Source organism: Lontra canadensis, unplaced genomic scaffold (assembly GCF_010015895.1).
Source record: "Lontra canadensis isolate GAN:19392208 unplaced genomic scaffold, GSC_riverotter_1.0 scaffold180, whole genome shotgun sequence".
Classification (NCBI taxonomy): domain Eukaryota; kingdom Metazoa; phylum Chordata; class Mammalia; order Carnivora; family Mustelidae; genus Lontra; species Lontra canadensis.
In genome coordinates this window covers 1,136,772-1,142,791 of record NW_022631174.1, presented here as the reverse complement: position 1 = coordinate 1,142,791, position 6,020 = coordinate 1,136,772, and positions in this window count along the sequence as shown.

The following is a 6,020-nucleotide window of genomic DNA, read 5'->3' as shown; positions in this document are numbered from 1 at the left end:
AGAAAGCCAGCCAGGACGAAGAAGGGACAGAAAACTAGTAGTAAACCCAGGGCCACAGCACGACGTTCATTTAACAAATATTGTGTGCCCCACATGTGCTAGGTAGCCTTGTAGCCAAGGTGAGGTGACCTTTGGTAAGCCAGGGTGGGGTAAGAGGTCACAAAGCAGGACTCCACTCCACAGTAATACCTGGAAAAGGTTAGCTTTGCTCTCTACCACCACCACACTGGACACAGCATAGAGATCCTACGACCACACAAAAACCCATAAGCATGCTGATGTACTCATTTAGTTTAGGTTCCCAGAGCATCGTATTTCCTTAGAAGGGATGAGAAGAAATTAAGTGGCCCATACATGATTCCGGACAAGCCCAGTCTGAATGATGAGCAGGTTTGTGAATGGCTCTGATAGAGGTATATCCCATATGGTATTCATCCAGCCATAAGTGAGGTGGGCCCCTCAGAGCCAGCAGTTTCCACCAAAGTCCCCAGCTACCTTCCTCCACTCCCACTGAGTAAAGGACTTCTCCCCAACCTACAAAACAGGTACAATCAAGTCACTTACTTTCCCCTCTCCCTTGCCTCATATGATCTCACAACTGGAAGAGCTGAGATAATCTAGTCTATCCTCCCAAGAGAAGATGTCTTATCCAACGTCACAAAGCTGCTTAGTGTCAGCTGGGATGAGAAGAATGGCCTGGTTCTCCCCCGACTGCGTTGGATAGCCAAACCTGGGAAGTGGGTCCAGAGTCCTAGAAAACCTCACAGAAATGGGTGATAGGGAGATAACTTCTCCCCTTCTGGCTAAAAACAGGAATAGTCATTAACTTTGCTTAGTGGTGCCCAATAAATAAACTTAGCAGAGGAGTGACAAGGCAAGGAAAGAGAACTAGACTTAGGATCCAGAGGCCCAGACAATCTTGAGACTCAGGCCACTGAGGAAATAAGAGCTTCTAACTGGGCCTGGGCAGACAGCCATTCCTCACTGGTGCCTATGTCTGGCCTGAAAAGGTGACTGGGGGAAAGGGGCAGATTTTTATCCAGACAACCGCCCTGGGTGTGGACACTGAGTAATAAGGAAAGAAATGCAGTTCTGAAGCAAAAAGGGAGGAGCCATGCACTTTGAGCTTTTCTGAGAAACCAAAGAGGCTAACTAAACACTGTAGCTAGAGATGGGGGAGCTAGAGACTTGGTAGGAAGAAGCTGATCAAAGCAGAAAGGCAAGAGGGAAAGGATAAGAACTTGTTATTCCTCTGGAAAAAAAAAAAAAAAAAGAGGAGGCTTTATGAGAGAAAATGAATTCAGGTCATTGACAGTGAGACGGGGCAAGGTTATAAGCAGAGCAAGGTGCAGTTTTGTAATGTGAGTCAAGAGGGGGTGGGGTGTGTCCATGACAGGGGAGGCCCCCCAGGGCACAGCAGCTAGACTGTAACGCCCCATGGAAAGGACTGAGGTGGACTGTCCCAGCAATCCAAGCTCACCCAAAAGGCAGGCTGCACAGTCAAGTCTTTAAAACCCAAGAGATGAGCTACCGTGTTCATCATAACTGATGCCCTCTCAGAATAGTATGTAAGGCCCTGAGCAGTGGCCAATGACCAGACTGCCTAAATCCAAGGCTCAGCTCCACACCTACAACTGGACATCTTTCTAAAGACCCAGGGCCCATTGGGAAAGTCTACTGGACAGTGCTGGGGACAACCCAGGACACTCCAGGAGCCACAAACCAGCCTATGCCTCTCCTGCCACTTCCAGGCTGGGGGCTGCTATAGTCCATGACCCCACCCCCCCCATGCCCCAGCCTGCGGGAATACCTTTCCCATCACAGATACCTCAGATTGCAGTGCTGGAGCTTACCAGTCATCTCTCTGAGAGTTACTCTGTGAGGACTAGTAACCATTTGTTAAACACAGTTAGGTTCTTAAATATCACATCATATACCAACATAAATTCAAAAGTTACATGTAAAAAATAATGCCAAAAAGAGTCATAAGAAAATATAAGGAAATATTTTTTTCTGCTCCAACAGCAGTTAAGAGTTCTACCTATGAAGGCAAACAAAGAAAAGATAAAGGGAGATGGGACGCCTGGGTGGCTTGGTCGGTTAAACGTCCAACTCTTGATTTTTGGCTCAGGTCATGATCTCAGGGTCTTGAGATGGAGCCCTTGGTCAGGTGGGCAGTCGGATTCTCTCTCCCCTCCTCTTCCTTTTTTTTTTTTTTTAAAGATTTTCTTTATTTATTTGACAGAGATCACAAGAAGGCAGAGAGGCAGGCAGAGAGAGGAGGAGGAGCAGGCTCCCTGCTGAGCAGAAAGCCCGATGAGGGGCTTGATCCCAGGACCCTGAGATCATGACCTAAGCTGAAGGCAGAAGCTTAGCCCACTAAGCCACCCAGGCACCCCCCACCTTCCATTACCCACCCACCCTCCCTCACGGATTCTCTCTCAAAAAAGGAAATAAATAAATAATGTAAAAAAAAAAAAAAAAAAGAAAAAGAAAATATAAAAGCAGAGAAATGACAGATTTGATTACATAAACCCTCTACAAGCTCCTGGGACGCATGGGTGGCTCAGTCGGTTAAGCAGCTGCCTTCAGCTCAGGTCATGATCCCAGGGTCTTGGGATCAAGCCCCTCATGGGGCTCCTTGCTCAGCAGGGAGCCTGTCCTTCCTCTCCCTGCCGCTCCCCGGGCTTGTGCTCGCTCTCTGTCAAATATATAAAATCTTAAAACAAAAACAAAAACAAAACAAAACACCTCTACAGACTCCTAATTGTAAAAACAAAACAAAATCACCATAAATAAAAGGGGAAGGTAAATGAAAGAATGGACGGTAATATTGGCAAATGTGCTCTTACAGTTCAATAACAAAAAGAACACCTGTGTAGAAAAATGAACACAGAATTTAAATTTTATAAAATATATGAAACATTATGTAACATAAATTTATGTATAAATATATGAAAATGACCTTGCTAAAACCATAATAAAATTAAAACAGTAGGAATATTCTTGTCTATCAATTGATAAAAGACTTATTTTAAAGGTTTTATTTCTTTGTCTCAGAGAGCGAACACACAAGCAGGGGGAGCAGGAGAAGGAGAAGCAGGTTCCCCTGCTGAGCAACGAGCCTGATTCGGGGCTCAATCCCAGGAACCAGGGATCATGACGTCAGTCAAAGGCAGACGGTTAACCTACTGAGCCACCCAGGCAACCTTAAGATTTTATTTCTAAGTAACCTCTACACTCAATGTAGAGCTTGAGCCTACAATGCTGAGATCAAGGGTCGCATGCTCTACCAGCCAGCCAGGCACCCCAATAGAGGATTTTTTAAAAAATCAGCCTTGGGGCGCCAGGGTTGAACATCCGACTCTTGATTTAGGCTCAGGCCATGATCTCATCATGGTTGTGCGCAGATCAAGCACTGTGTCAGACTCAGCGCTTAGCATATGCTTGCTTGAGATTCTCTCTCCCTCTCCCTTTGCACCCCCCCCTCGCTTGTACATGCTCTCTAAAATAAATAAATAAACAAACAAAAACCTTAAAAAAAAAGAAAAAGAAAAAGACACCAAAAGCTAGCCTTGTAGTGCTAACAAAGGTGTGGTAAAAAACTGGCACTTAGGGGCGTCTGGGTGGCGCCTGGGTGGCTCAGTGGGTTAAAGCCTCTGCCTTCTGCTCAGGCCATGATCACAGGGTCTGGGAATCAAGTCTCTCATCGGGCTCTCTGCTCAGCAGGGAGCCTGCTTCCCCTCCTTTCTCTCTGCCTGCCTCTCTGCCTACTTGTGATCTCTGTCAAATAAAAAAATAAATAAATAAAATCTTAAACAAACAAACAAACAAACAAACTGGCACTTAATGGAAATGTAAACTAGCATAACCTTTTTAGTGACCAAACTGGCAAATATACACAAAGAACCTTTAAGAATGTTCCTCAGCTTCAGTAATTCTTGTGTAAGTTTATCCTAAAGCAGTAAGAAAACAGTATGATTTTCCTTTTAAGTAAACTCTATCCCTAACATGGGGCCTGAACTCATGACCTGGAGATCAAGAGTCACATGCTCTACTGAGTCAGCCAGGCGCCCCACACACACATAAAGATTTTTATACAAAGATACTCACTAAAGCATTACTTATAATAGTGAAAACCAGAAAACTAAAATTTCCAGCAAGGAACAAGTGGTTTACTGAAGTAACACAATACCGCATGTAAAGAAAACAGGTTATTAGTAAACCAAAATATTAGTGGTGGTTGTCTCTGGGCCCTGTGATTACTGGTAACTTTTATTTTTACAGATTTTCTGACACAGAGATTGTTTTATAATGAGAAGGTTATCACAATATATTGCTACATGAAAAAGATTATAAAAAGTCATACAATATGATCCCATACTTGCTATTTAAAAATATATATGCATATAAAAATACTAACAAAATATAAAAACTCCATTTGCGTAATGGAATTATACATTTTTATTCATTATTTTCTAAATTCTTATAATGAGAAAGCATTACCTTTGTAACTATGAAACAAGTTAAAGGGGAAAAGAAGTTCTATGCTTTTCTCAGGAAGGGCCTTATATCTCTTGATACCGACCAATGTGACAAGTTGCTATGAATCTACTTCCCACCCCAGTCCTTCTTCTGAAAGTGCTCCTGCTTCACCCCCCCAACATGGGTTTCTTCATCTCCCTCCCTGCCACCAAACGTATCTAAATCTCCTTCTGCTACTCAGCTGTGAAGTACCCTAGAAATGGTTCAGGTAACCCTTCCAGTCCAGGTGAGAGATGAGGAAGAGCATTAAGGTAGTGGCAGTCTGGATGGAAATGCTGGGCTGAACTGGGGAGATATTTCTAACATGACAGATTTTAGTCCCTGGTGGTAAAGGAGAGAGAGGAACAGAGATTCCTAATCTGGACCGCTTGATGGATGGTGATCAAGAATATGGGAGAGAAGTAGGTTTAGACAGTAAGCTGAGTTTGACACTGCCATGGTCCTGGGGCAGATGTCCAGTAGGTGGTTAGGTATGCAGATGTTGAATGTTCAGGAAAGGTCCATATTTGGGAACAATGAATCTCTGGGTAAACAGTAGCTGAAGTCATGGGAATGGACGTGGTTAGCCAGAAGTGTGAGGAGCAAAAAGCAAACAAGATGGAATCTTCGGGATTCTCTCCTAAGAGGTGAGAAGGACTCTATAAAAAAGGCAGGCAGGCAAGCACAGAGCAAGCCAACTCGAGTAGAAGAGGTAAATGAGAGTTTTAGGGAAATGAAGGTAGCAAATATTTAGACAGTTCTACCACCTAGTGGTGAAGAGGTCACAAAACTGATGGTCTACCAGGTTTTTACAGACTACTGAATTAGGCGTTGGGATTTACAATTAAGTAAATTTCTCATAAATCTGGATTTCTGCTTCTTGCAAAAATTCAGAAGACCCAAGAAACACTATTTTTGCATGGCAACAACCAACGGGAATTGAATAAAAGCTACTCCCTTTTAGTCAGAACATGAGCTCCATCCCTTCTTGCCTGGCTCCTGCTATACAGAGCATGAGGAAATACTTCCCTCTGTGAATGAATCAAGTCCTTATTAGTGCTCATCTAGACTTCAGAGAAATACAGGCTAGAGTTTTGTTCAGAAAGCCCCACATGTGCCAACAAAAGGCAGGAAACCTGGGACAAAAACACCTGAGTTAAGGATCCTATACTAGGGCTGACTGGGAAACCCCTTTCCCAGCAAGAGACATCCAATCTCTTGAATCACAGAATCTACGGGAGTGGGCCCATGCCTCCTCCGCTGTCCCAGGAGCCGTGTGGCTCCACAGTGCTCTCTGCAGAGCCTTCTTCTTTTGGACAGCAGTAGCACAAGCTGCCACTTCCCTGGGGGCTGACTGGCTGCTGAAGCCAGCCAAGTCCCCTAGCTGGGAATTTCCTGGCTCTAGTTTCTAGAATCTTGGGCCACACTCCCTGAATGGGTCCACCAGATGGCAGGCAGCCTCTTCTTTTCTCTAGACTTACAGGAGTTCATTTACT